The sequence below is a fragment of the Marmota marmota genome, unplaced genomic scaffold (assembly GCF_001458135.2).
Source record: "Marmota marmota marmota unplaced genomic scaffold, marMar, whole genome shotgun sequence".
Lineage (NCBI taxonomy): Eukaryota > Metazoa > Chordata > Mammalia > Rodentia > Sciuridae > Marmota > Marmota marmota.
Genome location: NW_025999932.1, coordinates 30,466,667 through 30,488,923, shown reverse-complemented (window position 1 = coordinate 30,488,923; position 22,257 = coordinate 30,466,667). Strand labels below are relative to the sequence as shown.

The window sequence follows — 22,257 nt, the reverse complement described above, 5'->3', positions numbered from 1 at the left end:
GACTCTTGGTACACTTTGAAGGTAAGCGGCAAAGGATTTCTTGATTGATAGGATATGAGTGCTGGCAATCCAAATTGCCTCCGGAGTTTTTACTTAACAATTGGAGTGATGGAGTTACCTTTCACAGAGATGGTGGCTATAGATGTAAGAGGTTTGATGAACGCATGAAGATCAGAACTTGCAGATTTTTTTTTTAACATTTATTTATTTATTTTCATGTGGTGCTGAAGATCAAACCCAGGGCCCTGCACATGTGAAGCGAACGCTCTACCGCTGAGCCATAACCCCAGCCACAGTACTTACAGATTTTTAAAAGAATTTTTTTCTTAGTTGTAGATAGACACAATGCCTTTTATTTATTTATGTGGTGCTGAGAATCAAACCCAGTGCCTAACACCTGCTAGGCAAGTGCTCTACCACTGAGCTACAACCCCAGCCCCTGGACTTAAAGATTTTAAATAGATAAGTTTAATTTTTGTTCATTAAATAACCAAGTATGTTTTCACTCTCTTTTCTAAATGAAAATGCCGAGAATATCGTACTTGACATTCAGAATTATTTCATATAACTTTTTAAAATGGCTGTACACTATTCCTTTTATGGATATACCATGATCTTTGAAATTATCCTCTACTGATGTCATTTAAAATGTTTCCCATGCTTTGTGAATATAAATAAGAATGAGTTAATATCCTCTGTGATACTATGTTAGGTTAAGAAATACATAATTTTGTTTCTGTCTGCCATTCCTGGTGCAGAACTCCTACTCCCTTGGAATTCCCTGGGCATTAGGAGTATCTTTTGTTCTAACAAGGCAACTTTGGGTGGGCTCCTAAATCAAGTATGATCACCAGAAAGACCAAGCCATGATTAGAAGGTTAGGATTTTCAGCCCTATGTCCCATCTTCCAGGAAGATGAGGGGCTGGAGATTGAGTTAATAATCAATCATTCCTATGCAATGAAGTCTCCATAAAAATATGAGAACCATTATGTGCAGATAGCTTTCAGGTTGGCAAACACACCCATGTGCCAGGAAGGTGGCACACCCCATCTCATGGGGTTAGAGCTCCCTTTAAGACCTCACTGTAGGGGCTGGGGCTGTAGTTCAGTGGAAGAGCACTTGCCTAGCATGTTTGCCTAACATGTGTGCCTAGCATGGTTCAATCCCTAGCCCCACATAAAAATAAAATAAAATAAATAAAGTCATTCTGTCCATCTACAACTTCAAAAAAAAAAAAACCCTCTAAGTATCCCTTTATCTACCCATTCATTAATATCCTTTGTAATGTTTTTTATAACAAATAGGTCAGTAGGGTGTCCCCTGATTTCTGTGAGCCATACTAGCAAATAATAGAATATAAAGAGGGTCATGAGAACCCTGATTTATAGCCACTTGGTCAGAAGCCCTGGTCACACTGTGGAACTTGGTACTTGGAATTGACATTTGCTTAGGGGGCAGTCTTATAGGACTGAGCCCTTATGCTGCAGGGTCTAGAGATCTGATGTTATCTCTAAGTATATAGGTTTAAATTGAATTGAATTTCGGTGGTATTATGGTTTAGATATGAAGTAACCCCCTAAAACTCTAAAGCTCATGTGTGAGACAAGGCAAGAATGTTCAGAGGTGAAATGATTAGGTTCTGAGAGCTGTAAGCTAATCAGTGCTGTAAGCTAATCAGTGGATTCATTCACTGACATGAATTAACTTGAAAGGTAACTGTAGGCAGGTAGGTTGTGGCTGGAAGAAGTAGGTCATTGGGGGCATGCCTTTAGTATTTATAGCTCTGATTAACAAAGTTCTGTTTCCTGGCTGTCATGTCCTCTTCCTGAGCTGATTTCCTCTGCCATTCTCTTCTTCCATGATGTTCTGCCCCACCTTCTTGGATCCAGAGCTATGGAGTCAACTGGCCATGCACTGAACCTCTGAAACTGTGAACCAAAATAAACTTTTCCTCCTCTAAGTTGTTCTAGTCAAGTCCTTTGGTCATATGAATAGGCTGACTAAAAACAAGTTGTGTGTGGGAATTTCCCTCCACCATATTTTGGTCACAGAATGGTCCTGTGAGTGTGAAAGTGACAAAGACAGTTTAGTTTGGTCTTTCCTATCTCTTATATCCTCCTAGCAAAATCTTTGGACAGATCAACTTTTTTTAGTATAAATTCCTGGATTAGAATTTCTGGGACGGTTTGTATAGTTTTTAACATGTTTGATACATGTGGGAAAATTTCTGCCCAGAAAATTGATGCCAATTTTTGTTCCCACCACAATGAAAATCTATTTTCTTCCATACTTAAATAAGGACATTTCCGTCAGAGATTATATGAGAGAAAATATTTCATGAGATGAAAATAATGTTGCTCTCATTGTAACAAACATTTATGGAGCACCATTTATCGTCTAGATATTATGTTCCACGTCTCAGCACAAGGATGACCTTATTGAATTCTCATAATTATGCCAAATGGGTATTAAGAAATGAGCCCAGACTCAAAAGGCTAGTAAGTGACATTCATGGACCCAATGGTTTGTGTCCTGAGGAGCAGCCACAAAACCGAAATACATTTGAATTTACTGAAAGTCACAGAACACCCTTGGGGAGAAAGAGCTGGCGAGAACAAACATTGAAGAAACAAACACACAAAAATCCAACAACAGTTCCATTAGCCCCCCACACCCCCTGGGGTGGGGGACCAACCCTGCAGAACATCAGAAGTTGGATAATGAGGAGGAGAAGACAGAGGAGAAAGGCTCATTTTGTGAGCACTGATGAGTTTTGTTGAACCAGAAAGCAATTAGCAGTTCAGCCAGAGAAGAAGAAAGCCTAAAGCCTGAACATAGCCCCAAAGAAAAGACACAAGAGCTTAAAGGCACATTAGCTTTATTTTCTTCCCACAATTGCACAGAAGGGAAGAAATAAGATCGTTGGCCAGAAAACACACACTATGTGGTGAAAGGAAATTATGATGTAACCAAGGCCATAGAAACTAGGCCAATGAGGCTGGTGATTAAATTACTAGGGCTTAATCCTCCATCTGGGAGGAATCCAAGAGGAAGAAGGAGGTGTGTCTGCCTGTGTGAAAATAAAGCATTCTACTTAAATGTGAAGGCATTTTCTGAAGGCTCTCAAAGGGCAAGTAGTAACAACAATCATAAAAGCAATATTACCTTGCACATTGCCAGGCGTTTAAGGCCTAGAAAACATTATAGATTGGGCAAAAGGAGTCACGAGGCCAGATTTAAACATGCTTGCCTATGATAAAAGTTAAAGGGTATGTCTTCCCATTATTGTAATGAAATACTTGAGACAATCAACTTGTAAAGGGGAAAGGTTTATCTTGGCTCACAGTTTTGGTTGTCCATGATCAATTGGCCCTGTTTCTTTTGGGCCTGTAGTAAGGGAGATTGTCATGATGGGAGTACATGGTGGAACAAAGCTGTTCACCTCATGACCAGGAAGTGAAAAAGAGGGGAAGAGGAAGGGACTGGAGTGACCTAGAGACATCCCACTAGGTTCCATGACTTAAAGTTCCACTATCTCCCCATTACCCCACAGACTGGGGACCAAGCAAGCCTTTAGCACATAGGCCTTTAGGGACTATTTATCCAAACTGACACTCAGGTAGGTAGCAATAGTAAAGAAATTTATGGAATCTGCTTCACCATTTCAGACATTTCTGTGAGCCATATGGTCAAGTTCAGGTTCAGAGTATAAAACAACAGGGCTCTTGGCCCAACAATCCCCTCAGACCTAAGTGTTTATACCCCAAATTTGGTGTTCTCAGTGTCTGTGGGCTGCCTGGTTCAATGCATGTTCATCTTGCTGGATACAAGACTCTCCTGTATTGATACACAATTATTTTTGGTTCAAACCTTGTGATTCCTTTCTTCCTTTCTTATACTAAACCTTGACTTATAATCCTGAGTATTTGAGTGCTTCCTTACTTATCACCTGGCTCAAGTAGCTAGGAGTTTTCTTTTCTTTTCTTTTTTTTGAATACTTATATCACACCAAATTTACTACCTTAACATGTAGAATTCAATTGCATTTATTACACTCAAAATAATATACAGCCTTCATATCTATCTAGTGCTAAAAGGGCAATTTTCTTTTGCTGAAGTTGAGTAACAATAGTAGGTGTTAGCTGTGTGGAACTCTCACCATGTACCATGGGTGAGTTCACACAGCAATGCACACTAACTTAAAATGTGCATAATACCTGCACACAGAAAGTAGCTATGCTCTGTGCTAAGCTGTGTTGAAGCACACTTGACATTTGTTGCTATTATTTCTCAGGTTAAAAACCTGAGGCACACCCTATGGATATAGTAGGAAAGGATGGAAAACAAACCATCGCTGTATTCTATTTTTTTTTTTTAATCTTAAAGAGTACCAGATATTTAGATGTTCTTTAATGTATTTTAAACCCAGTAAAACAGAGATCTTCTTATTTGTCTTCACATATGCAATACTCAACATAGTAGATTCCCTCTCCTGAATACTCCCTTACACCTGTATACACAGTATTTCCTTAATATTTCAGGAAACTTCTACTCTCATACGTTGTTGTGCAGTGTTTTTGTTTCTCCCTTATAAAGTTTTGTCTCTTGCAAAGATGATCAAAAAGAAGAAATGCTGTTGGGGAAGCATGATTTTAGGCCTGGAAGGGAGCTGAGAGAACATTATACATCCTCCACTGACGGAGAAATAAAACTCATTCTACCTGGAAAAGAGCAGCTGAGTGCCCAGGTCTGTGGAGCTCCCTTCTAAAAGGAAATCCTCTGTCCCTGTCTCCAGTTATGAGAGACCAGTGGAATGGCGGGACAAGGGAGAAAGTCCCTCTGAAGTTTCCCACGTGGGGGAGACTCTCTCTTGCTTGGGGGGTGGGGGTTATAGCCAGCATCCCTGTGGATAAGGTAACGAAGATGTTATTTTACCAATGAGGAAACTGAGGTCAGACAGGTAAGGGACAAAGGATGAGGACACAGTCTAAGCTCCTCTGCCTGTCTGAACTTGTGAGTGCATCCCTCTGCTCCAGCTGCCATAATGAAACACCGCGGACCTGGTGGCTTAAACAACAGACACTTCTTTTCTCACTGTTCTTGAGTGGGAACGCCCAAGATTAAGGGACCAGTGGAATTGGAGCATGGTGAGGGCTTGACCCTTGGGTTGTAGATGGCCATCTTCCTGCCATGTGTTCACACAGTCTTTCCTCTGTGCTTACCCCCTGGGGGAAGGGGCAATGTTAACCCCCGGCCCCATGCCCTGTAGTTAGTTGGCTTTCTGTTGTGACAAAATACCTGAGAAAATCAACTTAAAGGAGGAAAGATTTACTTTGGCCCTTGGTTTTGGAGGTTTTCGTCCATAATCACTTGGCTTGTTGCTTCCAAGTCTGTAGTGAGGCAGAACATCATGGCAGGGATATGTGGTGGAGCAGAGCTGCTCACTTGTTGGCAGCCAAGGAGAGACAGGGAAGGAGACACAGAGAGAGGAGACAAAGTGCCTCAGGACAAAAGTGTAAGCTCCCCAAAGACCCACTCCCTCCAACTGGGTCTCACCTCTTTAGTTTCTACCACCTCCCAATCTCCTCTTAATTTATGAATCCATCAATGGGTTCATCTTTGGATGAGGTTAGAGCTCTCGTGATCCAATTACCCTCCAAAGGCCCCACTCTGGACACTGCTACCTTGGAAACCAAGCCTTTAATACACGAGCTTTAGGAAGTACATTTAGATCCAAACCCTAACATGCCCTCATTTAAATTTAACTTTAATGATTTCCTTAGGGCCTCATCTCCAAATACAGCCACACTAGGAGTTATAATTTCACATAGGAGCTTGCAGACATATGTGGACACAAACCTGCAGTCCGTACCACGGAACACGCCAAGCTCATAGGGCTCAAAACAGGCTCTTTTAAAAAGCAAACAGGAACCCACAGTTTACTCCACAGAATGAATATTTTCTCAGTGTAGCCACAGTCTTGTAGTTTTAGTTTATTCAGGCAGGAGCACAATAATCTGCTCTTTGTTTAGCTTTGGGTTTGGGGTTTTTTTTTTTTTTTTTTTTTGCTTTTGGTCTTGCTTTTGTTTCTTAACAGTAGCAAGTCAGCACATGTTTTATGTGGACCCAGGACGCTTTTGCCCAGATGTGGTGGAGGGAGAGAACCAATGTCTTCTCAAGACTCCTCCTTCCAAATTTGAAGCCAAATGGCCATCCTTTCGACACCCAGTCCCAGGATGGAAATGCCACAGTGGGACAGATGTTCTTGGTATTCAAAGTATTGCTGCTGCTTTGAGCATGGGGACTTCTGCACAGCTGGAAACTGCCCCTCCAGGTCAGTCAGTAACACTTGGACCCTACTGGGCACCAGCAGGGCTGGAGGCAATGGACATTGAAATGCCACTGCCCTCAACTAAACCATTTGGCAGGCTTTGGCCAAAAGAGCTGATGTGTGTCTGTCTCATCTCACCATGTGGTGGGGACTCCCAGCACAATATGAGAAGCCTGGGTGGTTGGACTACTTTAATAAAAATATAGTAATAAATAACAGGAAAAGATGTAAAGGGCCATGTGCACTCTCACATACATGTATAAAAAGAGTGCTTTTGGGTAGTTGACCCTCCCTCAAGTAGAACTATCCAGACTCACTTTCCTAGTTATCCTAGAATTTCTGTCCATCAAATCTTAAAATACACATTTTGAAGGGAAGGCCCACTCTCTTCCCTATTGATTTTTATATCAGTAAACGCTCCTTTTAGTGGAACAATCTGGGTTCCTTCCCCAGAATACTGAATCAATTTCACAAACATTTCTTCACAAAACTCTCCCCTGGAGGTATCTTGATCCCTGGATGCTCTGAATTTTGCTCCAAATCTAATGATGGTTTCCAAAGAGTGAATGCAAAATGCTTCACTAGTCCAGTCTAGGAGAGTCTGGTCTCTCCTTCTCCCATAATTTCCTTGTCTTTAAAATGATAAGAAACAAATTCCTTGTCTTTCTATAACAATGGTAATACACAATGGCAAAATGGTTTTTATACAGAGTAATCATTATGATCACAATGGAAAGTGCACTATGAGGTCCAGCCACTGACTCAACAATTAGAAATACCAAACAGAAAACAATCCTACAGAGGGCTTTTATGTGGGTCAGTTAATAAGAATCCACAGACCACGAAGTCAGGAGATAGAGTTAAATACAGGTTATATGGACTTTGGAGTCACACTGGATTAGTCTGAGCCCGAACACTTAGCAGAATATGGGCACATTATTTGAAATCCCCAATTTTCAGCTTCCTGCATTACAAGGCAGTTGTCCATTCTGAATTCAGGAAGGTTTATATATATAATTTTTTAATGGAAGCACTTAGCTTCCTGATGTGAATTGAATAATGTCCCCCAAATTTATGTCCATCTGGAAACTCAGAAGGTGATCTTACTTGAGATTAAGTTCTTCATAGACATGATTAAAATAAGGATGAAGGTAAGATCATATTGGATTAGGGTGGACCCTAAGTCCAAGAAGTATTCTTCCAGGAGACATATAGTGAGGAAGAACATGTGAAGAAAAATAGGAATTGGCATGATGCAGCCATACACCAGGGAACAAGAATTACCTGAATCCACCAGCTGAGAGAAAGACATGGGAACAGTCTATTGTTTTAAACCATTGCACTCTGGTACCTTATTCTAGCAGCCCTAAAAATTCTATAGACTCTAAATGCATCTAGAGTGCTTGCTGTGTGCTAACAATTGTTCTAGGTCTATGGTGGCTTCATCCATTGAACCCTTGAGCCTTCTGGCTATGAAGCACTTGAAACATAGTTAGTCTGAAAGAGATGTTCTGAGCCTGGATTTCAAAGACAGTGCAAAAAGAAACAAAAAAAATCTTATTAATAATTCTATATTGATTATATATTGAAATAATAAAATATTTAGGATATACTGGATTAAATGATAATAGTTTGCATATATTTGTATATAAAAATTAATATTAATTTCACCAGTTTCTTTCATAGTTTTAATTTAGCTACTAGAAAAATTTAAATTGAACACATGACTACAATTATATTTCTATTGGACAGTGTTGTCCTAGGCACCAGGAATATGGTTAGAAAGAGCACAAAGCCCCTACCCTCGGGCATCATGATCCAGCACATTTCCTGGGACAGGAAATGGAGGGAGTCAGTAATGCTTCCCTCTGGGGTGCATGGTGCACCTGAAAGAGCTTAGACTGTGGGCCATTTTCTGAACACCTACTGCCTGAAACTTCAACCCCAGTAAGCCCCAGGGAACAGCCCTCAGAAGGGACCCTCTCCTTGTTAAAGGGCCCCTTCCCCACTTAGAACCTTGGGACCAAACTGAGCAAGATGTCAATGACCTATCCAGACTTCCTTCCTGTTTCTGCTTGTGGGATGAGGGCAGGGCTGGCCATGGTGTCTGCTACTGGAAGAAAGAGGGACAGAGATACCCAAGGTGACTATTTTCTTTCCTATGCCCATGTGGCCAAACCAAAATAATCGAATCTTTCCATAGTAGGAAAGGAAGCTAATAAACCCAAGGTGTCCACTTTCCATATCCATCCTGACTTCTATTAGTCATCACTTCTTCCAGGGGTGCTGTGGTAGAGCCAATTTGAAATCAGAGGAAAGCTTATAACTTGTGGAAGTCACATAGCTAGCAAGTGACAAAGCTCACATATCAAAGGCTTGTCTGACATTTCTACCCTCAACTGTCCTGTAAGATTCTGGATGGCTTCTCTGTCTCCCCAGAGAAAGAGGAAATGACAGTCCATCCAGAGTCCTTAGAGGCAGTGGTCATCAACCAGAGTACAGGTCCCCACCTGAGCCCCATACCAGATCTTTGCACCTGGTACCTGTGTGTGAATAATTTTAAGAGGATCAATTTTCAATTCTTGGGCATCTATGAATTCCCTCTCCTAAAAATTGATTGGCTTAAAAACAACCCTTTGTTTTTCTTCCTTGCACCTTCAGGCAAAAGTTTTTTCCTTCTCCTATATTATAAAAATTGAACAACAAAAACTTACTTTGCAACAATATCCCAGGCATAATATCTTCAGGGCATCAAACAGGAAAATTCAAGACACCATAAACTCCCTTCTGGCTCATGAAGACATATGTCTATAAAAGTTTTAGTTTTATGGGCTGGGATGTAGCTCAGAGGTAGAGCACTTGCCCAGCATGTGTGAAGTCCTGAATTTTATCCCCAGAAAAACAACAACAATATAATTATTTTTCAAACCTTTAAACTATTTATATTATTATGGCAATTATTCTTTAACAATTATGATACGTTGATCCTGAATACAAATTTTAAACCCATATATTTTTGTCTCTTTTTAGTGCTGGGCCTTGAACATGCTAAGCATATAATCTATCATGATCTGGGACTGAGCTATAATACCAGCCGCTCCCCAAGCACACAGATACACATACATATACTTATCATGGAAACATATGTATGATCATAAAAGACAAGCACAAAATATTAAAGTGATGCTCGCTTTGGCAGCACATAAACTAAAATTGGAATAATTCAGAGAAGCTTAGCATGGCCCCTGCACAAGGATGACACACAAATTTGTGAAGTGTTCCCATATTTTATATGGAAAGCAGTATGGAGATTTCTTGGGAAATTGGGAATGGAACCACCATTTGACCCAGCTATCCCTCTCCTCAATGTATACCCAAAGGGCTTAAAAACAGCATACTACAGGGACACAGCCACATCAATGTTTATAGCAGCACAATTCACAATAGCTAGACTGTGGAACCAACCTAGATGCCCTTCAATAGATAAATGGATAAAAAAATGTGGCATATATACACAATAAAATACTACTCAGCAATAAAAGAGAATAAAATCATGACATTTGCAGGTAAATGGATGGAGTTGGAGAATATAATGCTAAGCGAAGTTAGCCAATCCCCCAAAACTAAATGCTGAATGTTTTCTCTGATATAAGGAGGCTGATTCATAGTCAGGTAGGGAGGGGAGCATGAGAGGAATAGACGAACTCTAGATAAGGCAGAGGGGTGGGAGGGAAAGAGAGGGAACATGGGGTTAGAAATGATGATGGAATGAAATGGACATTATTATCTAAAGTACATGTATGAAGACACGAATTGATGTGAATATACTTTGTATATAACCAAAGATATGAAAAATTGTGCTTTATCTGTGTAATAAGAATTATAATGCATTGTGCTGTCATATATAAATTAAAAATTAATTTTAAAAATATTAAAATGGGTTGGGGATATAGCTCAGTGGTAAAGCATCTGCCTTGCATGTGTGAGGCACTGGGTTCAATTCCTCAGCACCACATAAAGATAAATAAATAAATAAATAAAGATGTGTGTCCATCTACAACTAAAGAAATATTTTTTAAAAATATTACAACAAACAAGAATGGAAATACAATGTTGAGAGAGAAAAAAGAATTTCCTTCTATTAAAGAAATTTGTACTTGTATTGTTAAAATGGACAATGGAAGGCTACCCATGTAGCTCAGTGGTAGAGCACTTGCCTAGCATGAATGAGACCATGGGTTCAATCCCCAGTGCCATAAATAAATAAATAAATAAATAAATAAATAAATAAATAAAATGGATGATGGTGGGTATTAAATCCTTCAATTGGACTCATTTAAAAGAGTTAGTGGGGCTGGGGATGTGGCTCAAGTGGTAGCGCGCTCGCCTGGCATGCTTGCGGCCCAGGTTCGATCCTCAGCACCACATACAAACAAAGATGTTGTGTCTGCCGAAAAAACTAAAAAATAAATATTAAAATAAAAAAAAAGAATTGTCATTTAAAAAAAATAAAATAAAATAAAAGAGTTAGTGACAGTTATATTTTGAATTGTAGGATTTCACAATAGGCTGGAAGTCACATCTTTTGCAATTGCATTAGCTTACAATGAAAAACTTTAGATCAACTGAGGAACATGGATTGGGGTTACAAAGTTTTTCAAAATTATCTCAGAGGGTAGGTAGCCCAAAGGGTCATGCATCCTTCCTTCAGTACATTTCTCATTCTCTGAAAACTGGTCATGTATACAAAGACGCCCCCCTCTCCATTAGCTTTCTCTGACTGCTGACCTTAACCATGGGGTTAGTGAACAGAGTTCTTGCAAAACTTTGTTCTACAGAGAATGAAGCAGGGGATGGGGTAGCTTATCTTTCAGGAGACCACACAGAAAATTTCCCACCCACTGGCAAAAAGAGCACCCAGGCGGTGGGCCCCTGAGCCAGCGCTGTGTTGTTCTCTTTGCAGGTGGCTTTGGATCCTAATCCCCTCAAGACCAAGGATGCAATCATCATAGCATTGGTGCTTTCTCCCCATTGTCAGTGGTCGGGTTCACTACAGAGTAGCTCCCAAACCATAATGCCCCACAGGTGTACAGCAATGGATTCCCAGGGACTATTTGCAAGGTCTTTGAAGGACCCAATACCTTATGAATGCAGAGCATTCCCTTTATTATCCGACTCCATTAGGTGTGTTTTCTTTTGTTCTCTACAAGCACGGGGCTTTAGCTTCTGGAATATTGAATTTCATTTGCTTCTCTTCTCCTTCCCTAGGCTACTGAAAATTGGTTGCTATCTTCAACTGCTCGCCCCACCCCCTGTTCTTCTCCCGGTCATGGTGAATTTGGATCTGCAAAAGCCTTGTATCAGCTTCAATTATTTTTTTAATAAAAGATAATATTGATCTTGGCGCCCAGGCTTGTCAGAAACGCTCCCCTTCGCTCTCCCTGAATGAAGGAGCTGCTCCTAATTACAGACCTCTCTCTTCTGCTGCTGCTTTCTCAGCCTGAGTTCAGTGTGCTGTGAACATCTCTCCATCGCCCTTTCTGGTTGTGTCCTGGGCATTATGCAGAATAACTCCATGCCTTCTCATCAAACTCGAGGACACTCTTGAAATATCTGTTTCCTTAAGCTTTTTTTGGGGGGGCAGGGGGGATGGGGCTTAAACTGTTAGAATTATGCTTTCTGGAGGCTGGGCAGTTTAACAATAGGGTCCCAGGTCTCCGTTTGAATCCTAGCTAGTTAGCTCACCTACCAATTGAATGAACTTGTGGCCAATTAATTACCTCTTTGAATCTCACCTTTCCAATTTGGAAAGTGGGAATAATAACCCCTGCCTCATCCTGCCATAAAGATCAACCAAGATAGTGCTTATGGAGTACTTAATTTAGTGTCTGACATCCAGCAAGTGCCAAATAAATTTTTAAAAGTAGCTATCCCTGTAGGAGTGGCCAACAGAACCGTCATGGCTTTACGGGGTTTCGATTCCTCTTAATGAAAAATATTCATGGAACTCTTCCCTGGACCAGCTCCTTTGTACTAGTATTTGACACATATAATTCTTTAATATTTAAAATTCTTGGCTGGAAATCTGTGATATGCCTTTCTCTTTCTTGCAGAAGAAGTTTTTGTAAAACTCAAAAATTCGAGTAGCGTCTGCTTTCCTCTGACTATGCTAAACAAAATCATTTGTTTTATTCTGAAATTTGAGTCTCTGTTTCAAAGGCTAGGTTTTGTCGATTCCCCCTGAGATTTCTTTTCATCAGCACATTCCCTGAGTCCCCGGCCTTTAGAAATCACGGGATGCACTGGACATCAGGAGCATACTCAATTTTCAGAAAGCATCTGAAAAAGCTCAGCTTTGGAGATTGATGGTTCTCAGCTTTCAGCTTCGGTTTCTCTCTGCCTGAGGACCATTTGGATCCGGGCCTAAGAACATAGTCACACAATGTCAGAATATTAGTATTAAGTAGGCGATGCCCCTCTTCCTGCCTCTCAGCCTCATTTACAAAAACACGGGAAAATAAATCTAATCCCCTCACGGTTCCCTTGCGCTGCTCCACAGCAGGAATGTTATATGATTTCAAATTACTTATTAGACATATTCCTATGGGTATCATGTTGAGGATTACTTTTCCAAAGTTATTATAGTGCCTGTATCGTTAGGAAAATGAGGCGTAATTCTACCTTCTATCTCATTCCAAAGGCTTCTTCTACCTTTGCACAAAAATAAGGTCAAAATCAAGAAGTAGGACACTTATCTTCTGTTTTGCTCATTTTCCACCACAGTTTTGGATGATGAGCTGAGGGTTGGGGGAAAAAAAATCACTTTCTTAAACTCTTTTCTTCTAATAATAGTGGCTTAGCTTTGCTTTCAAAGGATCCCATGTTGACACTCAGAGGGGACTCGGCTAGAAAAACTAGCACAAAAAATATATATATAGAGAGAAATGTAGCTCGACAGTGGAGTTTGTTTCACATTGCCAAGTCCTGGGTTCAGTCCCCAGCACAGCCAAAAAAAGAAAATAAAAAATTTTTTAAAAAGCAAGAAAGAAAAGAAGGCCAGCAAACAAGAAAAAATTTTATGCAACCTGTAGAAGACAATGAACTGCCAATCCTGATGGCCAAAGAACTACAGACCCAGGGATTCATGCTAGAGAATTTAATTTCTAAGTGAACTTGAGCAAGTCATTTCACTCTTCTATGTCAAAACATCCTCCCTTGTATCTAGCTGTGTTTATCTGCCATGTGAGTGTATGTATCAGTTATCTGCATTTTGGTTGACCTGGGGCAAATCTTTCAAGTTCATTGACAGCACTTACCATTTAATTATTTTTCAAGTTGACAGCTCTCTCTGCAAGAAATGCTAACATTTTAATTCCTGGCTTAACTGACATATAGGTCTCTTCTAGTTTTCACTTGCTTTTTCTGTAACATTCATTGTTGCTAGGAAACTCCTTGCAACATAAATTATATTGCTATTTTTGCTCCGAAGTCACTGAAAGGACAGTATGACTTTCCTTAAAACCTTTGAGAGTCAAGAGAAGAAGGGGGTCTCATTTCCCCTTAAGTTTTATTGAGGACCAAACAAGAGAAGAGATGGGAAGGCAATCTTTTTCTAGCTCCTTCAAAATCAGTGATCAAAGCAAGATTCCCTTGCTTTGCTGAAAGGGAATGTCCACAAAATTTAAACATATTGAATTTGATTAAAAGCACAAATCTATTTCCAAACGAAATACCAGTGATTTTTGAATAGCTTTCTCTCCTCCCACTGCAAAACATTCAGGGTTGAATTCATTTGCATTTACACATTTTTATCCTTTGAATTCAAAAGATATAATTGCTCTCTGGCTATGAAAATGGGACTGATTTTGACCTATCCAAAAATAATAAATCAGTCCTTGAAAAGCTTTTGGAAAACTTGAAGAGCTCAACAACATTTGTTTGATTCTCATGACTAAGTCTCCTTAGCTAAAACAAAGTGAGAACATTATGCAATTATTTAGAGGAAATTCAGGACCTTTGGGATAGTCAATCATATAATGCAGGCAAAAGTGGACTTGGGGGCCTGACATTTGCGGATAATTGTGCAACCCTCAGCTGTGTGAGCTGGTCCTAAGAGAGCGCCCACCTTCGATTTGCCTCTTTCCCCCCGTCCTCCTTCATTTTGTGCTTCTTGGTTAGTAATAAAATGAATAAATCAAACTGACTCTGGTTCTTGTGAGATATATGAAGAGAAATGAACATGAAAACTAAAATATCAAACTGAAGGTATCTTCCCCAGCCTCATTTCTCATTTAAAAAAAAACAAAACACAACTAGACTCATTCAGCAAACAAGAGCCTCCAAACTAAAGCTCAGGCCCAGATGTTATTAAGTATAAATATTTATAAGGCCCATAAAGATCCTGGCTAAGTTCAATTTTTCCTTAATGCAGCAAATGTTTCAAATTCAGCTCTCTCACTGTTTGAAGCCCTTAGAAGGCAGGATCCTGTGGAAGACACATTACGTTAGCAAGAGGGATGGAGTTCCTCTTTTATGTTTTATGGCCAGTTTTTCATTGAGGGGTATTGCTTTTCTCAGGAATCACTTCTCAGGGCCTGTCTTTCCCAAGAAGCCAGGAGAAAGTATGGTTACTGCAGCCATGAATCAGGGGGCACCGGGGAAGCACACACATGGGGAGACCCGCATCCTAAATTTGAAAGGACAGAGGGAGGCCAGCTTCCTTTTGTTCTTTCCCCATCTCAGTGAGGAAACATATCCAAAATCCCAAAAGCCTCAGTTTAGTCATCCATTAAATGGGAGTATGATTTTCATAATAAGCTAGGCTTTTAAAAACCTCAATTTGACTAACTGGTATGTGCTTTTGCCAAAAAAAGAATTTTAGCCACAATATTTAAGTGACTGCTTGGTAAGTTGTAGAGACATAAATGAAAGAAACACAGGTATATAAATAATAATTTATATATAATAATTATATACATATTTATTATTTATACAATTTATTCTTTAAATAATAATAATTTGTGCTAAAACACTTTATATGATAATTTGGGCAATTCAGGCAGTGGATGAAGCATTTAGATCTTCAGTTTCATGAGGAAGTTTCAATGTATGAAATTATCATCATCAATATCTTCTCCATCTTCTTCATAATCATCATTATTATTAGTGGTTCTGGGGATTAAACTCCTGGGCCTCTAGCCCGCTGAGCATATGCTGTGAGCTACACCCCCAGTGAATCCCCCAGGGGAATCATTGTTATTTTTAATCCATGTTTTATGGTAAGAAAAATTGTCTGCCTGCATGTCTTGTCCACCTATGAACCAAGGAACATGCAATGTTTTGCTTTTTTAAATTCCTTTGGTTAAATACATCGCATTAAGTTAACACATAATTGCCTGGTGCATGAATTTTTAAGAGCTCTATTGCTGCAAGGGTTGATTCATCTGTGTGTAGAAGTGAAAAGAATCTTGGTTTTCTTTCTAGGATAAATCCTAATCTGTGAAATAATTCCTGCTTCTTAGTGAGAGTCCAGAGGACACATTAGCACCGGCTGGTAGGGACCTGGGTATGGTCCCTGGCTTCCTGCTCTAGCAGGAGGGGTCTTCCTGTTGCCCACAGCTCAGGGATAGAGTCCTGTGGCCCTTCCACAGCTCCTGGCTTTGGGGTTTCTCAGCCAATTCTCTAGGCATGTCCACGCCAGCCTCATGCCATCTCTACCCCAGGCTCACTGCTCAGTCCTTTTTTGCCTGACAGTTCACATCAACCCTGAGAACACCCATCTCCTCCATGGAGGCCTTCATCTGCTGGACACATCTGGCAAGTGTTCGGAGGTGCTTACCTGGTTTCCCTGATTAATGTAGATGTAAAGATTTTATCAAGGCTCCTGGCGGCTGGACTTCAAGATGTAATCACAAAATCAATCCACATAGACTAACTGGGCATAGACTCACTAAGAAGACATCCCACAGTGTCAGGCACTTAATTAAGGTACTCTGGTTCCCCTGCCCCGGATTGATTCTTTTCTTTCCCTAACGGGTGATGTTGCTCCTCTGGGTGGACAAGCCACTCTCAACTGGAGGCTACCCTTTCGGAGCCTTGTAGTTTGGTAGAAAAACCACCAGGGGGCGCCCGCGCATCATTCCACTCCCCAGGGAATGGATGGGTGTACACCAGCAAGATCCCCCCACAATCCAAGGACCTTGAAGAAGTAGGTAACAGCCTGCATGGCCACATTTTGTTTGCTGGGTTCAGAGATTCTGTTGGCTTCAGACATCCCTTGAGGATAATCAGAGACTCCTCTCTTCTTTTTCTCACTGTTTGCACCTCATTGCATGGTACAATAATAGACTCTATCATCCCCCTGGGCTTGCCTGACAAAGATGATTCCTACTGGAAACTCCAGAACTAGAGGTTTGTAAAAATGTAAGCATCTTGTGAAAAGTCCATGTCAGAGATTGCCAACCAATTGCCATTTAATGATGTGGACTGTGCCCAGCCTTGACTGGCCAGGTTCAATTGGTAAGATTTTGGAGCATTACAATATAAGTCATCAAACATCTGTTTAGCACCTTTCATGTGCCAAGCATTGTGCAGAGACTATACTGTTGCACCCTAGTAATCTAGACTAATGAAGAAAGAGTGAAGTATGGGTCATTACAGAGCAGGGAGAATGGGCAAGAACTGGGAGAGAAGGATCCCACACACCTGAGGATATGACAGAAAGGCTTCCAAAATAAGGCAACACCTGACTCAGCCCTGAAGGATGAGTCATCTGGCCAGTTCTCTATGGCATCTAAGTACATCTGGACCAAAATCTTGCATAGCAGCTTAAATGCATGAAGTCCTAGCTACCAGGCACAATTCTACTACCCCAGAACAACCTAAACTCTAAAAGAGCTCAGACTTCACTGGTCCAGGGCAACCATGCAGGTGTCATTCATTCATTCAGCATTATATTGGGCACCTACTATGTGGCAGACAACAAAATGAATCAGAAATAAGCCAAGCTGGGACAGCATTCTTTGTCACATAGGAAGGCTGCTCACCTAGTTGTGAACCCAAGTCTCTTTTAAATTAATTTTAATTGATGCATTATAATTATATATAATAGTGGGAATTATTATGCCATATTCATGTATGCACAGAGCATAATTTGATGAATCTCATTCTCCAGTGTCTTCCCTTTACCTCTTCCCCTCGCTCCCCAGATCCACTTGCTCTACTCTGCTGATATTCCTATTATTAATTATTATTATTATTATTATTATTATTATTATTATTATGATATTTTGCACCAAAATCTTGAGTATAATAGTGAGGCAGAATCTACTCAATCTGGCTTTATAAACTGAGCATCCTCAGAATGCTTGCTTAACTGAGGTTTTCACTGAGATGCCAGGAAGACTGGTTTGAAATAACTGATCATACTTTGGAATGAGAAGTATTTGTACATTGTTTGCTATGGGAATTTGTTCAAGTTCTCATTCTACCAGAGAAAGGACCCCCAGCCAATGTGATCCCAACGACTCTTCTGTCATCAATGGAGATGACTATCCTCTCTAGGTCTCAGGCCAATGCTGTCCATCCTGGGGGGTGGTCTTATCTGGAGCTGACATCTTGGACATGGGTTGTTTCTATGGCATCTAAAACAAGTCTTTTCTACAAACTCAGTGGTGTAAGGAATTAAATTTTTTTCTATAATTCACTTTTTAAATTAAAGTGCTCACTTGGTTGTCAGAAACACATGCCACCTGATTGTCAAAAATATATTGTCAATTTTTTCCAGGTTTCAGTTCTGTTTTTCCCACAGTGGCCTTGACCTTGATGAACGCTGAGGCAGGGCAATTGGAGGGAGGGCCATCCTTGAGAAATCTGTCCATGAAGATCGCATAGTCCCTCAGACGTGAGACTATCCGTCCTGCACAGAGACCCACTAGTGAGTTCTTCTGCTGCTTCCATGATGGAGGCAGGATTGGGCTCAACTCCCCTGCAAACTTCTGCAGAGTCTCAATAACTTAGGATTCTGTCCAAGGAAACTATCAGGGTCTCCTCTTGGGTAGTCCCCCTGGGATCTCTCCCACTCAGTCCTGAGGAGCATTTTTTGTTTGTTTGTTCCCTAGGTACCAGAGGAGGAAATCCTTTCCCATCCCTGAAGCTTTTCTATTATGGTTTAGATATGAGGTATCCTCCCCAAACTCATGACTGAGATAATACAAGGAAGTTCAGAGGTGAGATGGTTGCGTTATCAGAGCCTAAACCCAATCAGTGCATTACTCCACTGGTATGGATTAACTGGGTGGTAACTGTAGGCAGGTAGGGTGTGGCTGGAGGGGATAGGTCACAAGGAGTGTGCCTTTGGGATACAAATTTTGTCCGTGGTGAGTGGAGCACTCTTTCTGCTTCCTGGTTGCCACATTCTGAGCTGCTCTGCTCTGCCACACCCTTCACGCTGATGTTCTGCCCCATCTTGGACCAGAGCTACGGAGTCAGCCATCTATGAACAGAGACCTCTGAAACCATGAGTATCAATAAACTTTTCCTTCTCTACTTTGTTCTTGTCAGATCTTTTGGTCACAGCCGTGAAAACCTAAATAAAACATTTTCCTTGAGAGGAACAGCCTGTGCTTTAGAGGCAACTAACAATGCCTTTAATTGGTCTGGGTTTGAGGAAACTGAGGTAGGAAGGAGCTCCCCTTCCTCCTTCTACATTTTTCCATCTGGGTCATCCCACCCCAGAGCCAAAGAGGAAGGGAGAAAAAAGAAGAAAGAAGATTACCAGAAGAGAGATCTTGAAAATCACTTATTGACTTATCTAAAACCTCAAAAATGTCATTCTCCCACATCAAGATGTTGTTCATTTTATCCCTGTATAAATGAATTTCCAAGTTCACTGTAAGAACAAGCTTTCTATTTACTGGTTCCTACACAGGCTCTGTGTGGCCCCCATATGCAGAAAGTTTTCCCCCAGATTGATCTGTTCACCTAGTCCTGAGGCTGTGAAGAGGTAGATAGAACATGGTTTGGTAGAAAAGACTATGTGTTATTTACTGAATTTCAAAACCTTCATCTTCATGATTTGGCTATGAAATTTTATTTTAGAGTTTCAGTTGAATTCCATAAACTTTCACGGAATAGCTAAAGAATGAGTGAGAATGAGGGTAGGATTCAAAGATCGATCAATATGTCATGGTCCTTTACCCTTGGGAAATGTCTAGTGGGGTGGGGAAGGGAACTAAGAACAGTTCCATGCCACAGTGCAGGTGTCAAGAAATTTCCCGGCTCCAGGTCAGGTTGCAAAGGACCAAGACGTGGTTTGGAGCAGACTCCGCACAGGGATGGTTTATCCATTAGGCACAGCAAGAAGAGAATCCAGGACCCATGAGACTTCAAGGGGCTCTCCTTTTCCTATTTTTTCCACTGAAATCAGAAGTCAACAATGAATATAATAATAATGAACTCAACCTGGATTATATTTGTCTTATGCCAACAGAGTCCAAAAATCATTTGTTCATTTATTTTTTATGGAGGAAGGAGCCCATGAGAGCAAAAATGCTTAGGGCTTTGAAGTAAAGACACTAAAGCTCAATGAAATGTTTTATCCATGATCACAAAAGGGAATATAATATCTCCAGGTACAATCTTTACAAATGACCTCAGAACCATGAAACAGCACCTTTGAAAAACCAGAGAAAGGAGAAAGATCCAAATACTGGTCTCCCCTTCCTGGACACCAAAAATAGCATCCCTTTGGGTCCCAAACCCTGAAGTTATTAAAACTGACTTGGCAGGTACAACAGCTTGAGCATCCCAGGGCAGGTGGATGTGAGTCAAGGTCTCCCATCAGAAGCTTGAAGGCAAAGCACTGGGTGGCCTCTGTGGGAGGCAACTGTGCAGAGTGGGATGGGGCCCACTAGTGCAGAGAGACAGACCAGTCCAAGGAGCCCAGAGATTCAGGGGCCAGGCCCAGAAGACACCTGCACCCTCAGAAATAGTTGTAGAATTTCAGCTTCTTTCAAAGCCACCACAAGGACTTGTTGGGATGGTGGTGAAGCAGTTTCCATCATCCATGTGAAGGCTAAGATTAGACTCTGATTCACACATACAAATGCTGATCACCTCCACCTGGTACCTGAAGTGCCAAGAGACATTTCTTGCCCTTTCCCCACATAAATCTTCCCTGCACAGCATTCTCTGAGGACCACAAAGCCTGTCAAGGTCTTGGCCCTGAGCTCACTGAAGCCACAGTAGGTTGCCAAGTTCTGCAGATGTTTGCACTGACTGCTTTATGTTTTGCAATATCCCAGAGCTGTTCCCAAGTGACGTTCATCCATTCACAGAGTTAATGCTTAATAAGAATGATCTACAAAGGATAACGGCTCAAAACATGAGAAGAAGTAAACCCACTTCCAATGGGAATGGATGATCAAAATCAAACAATCAATAAATACAGCAATGTTCCCAAGAGGGTGAGGTGTAGAAAAGGGAAATTGTATGTCACAATTCTGAGGAGGGTGGGAACAAGAAGGAAAGAATGTTTATTTATGGACATGGGCATGTTTATGTTTCTCAGGAGGGCTGTGAGACCCCTACAGGGCTTGAGAATATTCCTGGAGACAGGTGGCTCCATGGACCAATGTGAGCTCTTGTAGTGCCAGGTATCAGATGTGACAGCCAAGATGGGTCCCTTTCCAGATCAAGAAGTTTGATGATAGGGAATGCCAATGTCAGAAATTGAATAGTAATTTCTACTTTCAATCTATTTAACCTATATCATCTCATTTAATGTTCAAGAAAATTCTAAGGGCACCAATATCAGTATTTCTAAAAAAGAAAGGTAAAAAGGTTAGGTTTGGGGGTATAATCCGTGATAGAGCACCTGCCTAGCATGCGTGAAGCCCTGGATTCAATTTTCAGTACTGCAAAAAAAAAAAAAAAGGTTAACAGATTTTCAGAAAGCCAATCAATCTAGTAGCAGATTCTGAATTAATAAACAGGGCTCTATACCTACCTTCCCAGTATTTGTTTGTCCTTAGAGCTACAAGGTATTACACAGTTAACACACATTATGTCTGGTCCTCACATCAATCCTGCAGGAGGGGTTTTATTATCTTCATTTAAAGATGGAAACATTAAGTCTCAGGGAGAGATAAAGCAACAGACCCGAGGCCATAATTCATTCATTAAATATTAGGCCTCACTTTATGCTAAATACTGGGCATCTCAGATACCAAACAGGATGAGCAAAATTCAAGAAAAGCAATTTCATAAAGTTCTCAGTAAAAAATTTTTAAAAAGACTCATATTTTAAAGCCTAAAAGTCATCTTTTGGTGAACCATGTTTTTTTGGGGCCAACAGGCTGAATTCCATGTTGAAATGGGAGAAATGAGGTAACTGCTTGGAAAGATTGCAGATGTCCACGGGCTCATTTATTAATTAAGCAGGCCTGGATGCTAATTCAGTTGCTATGCGCCAGAGCTCCTGGGAAATGCATGCCAAGGCTCAGAGACATACAAAAGGAATCCTTAAGGAGTTTTATATGTAATGCAGTTGGACATTTTAGAGGATGGGAGGTGGAATATGTTTGCACATTTGTGTTATAGAGCACAGAATCTAGTTACTTTAAAGTAGCATTTATAGCCTGTAATATCCCCAGCCACACACCAGCTGGGAGGCTTGGGAAGGGATATGTAGAGTAATTACAATAGTAATAAAGCAGGTTTTCTCTGACTCTAGACCTATCTGCTTTACAAAAACTCCAACCGGCCTCAGTTTCCCTACAGCTGATCATGAGGCCCAGACAGCTAGCAAGTCACCCTGTGCCCCAGGCCCCTTCCTGCCTAGCTGTTACAGCCTTCTCTCCTGTGAACTGCTGATGCTGCTGAGGCCTGATATCCCCCTCCAGCTGGAGATGGCCCTGGCTGACC

At 40.9% G+C, this 22,257-nt stretch overlaps 1 non-coding gene across 1 annotated transcript; it reads left to right on the top strand.

Moving 5' to 3' along the window:
- The first annotated feature begins 9,516 nt into the window (after positions 1-9,516).
- On the top strand, positions 9,517-9,623 carry LOC125616184. Its single transcript, XR_007346825.1, has one exon. It is a non-coding gene; the product is annotated as a U6 spliceosomal RNA (small nuclear RNA).
- The last annotated feature ends 12,634 nt before the right edge of the window (positions 9,624-22,257 follow it).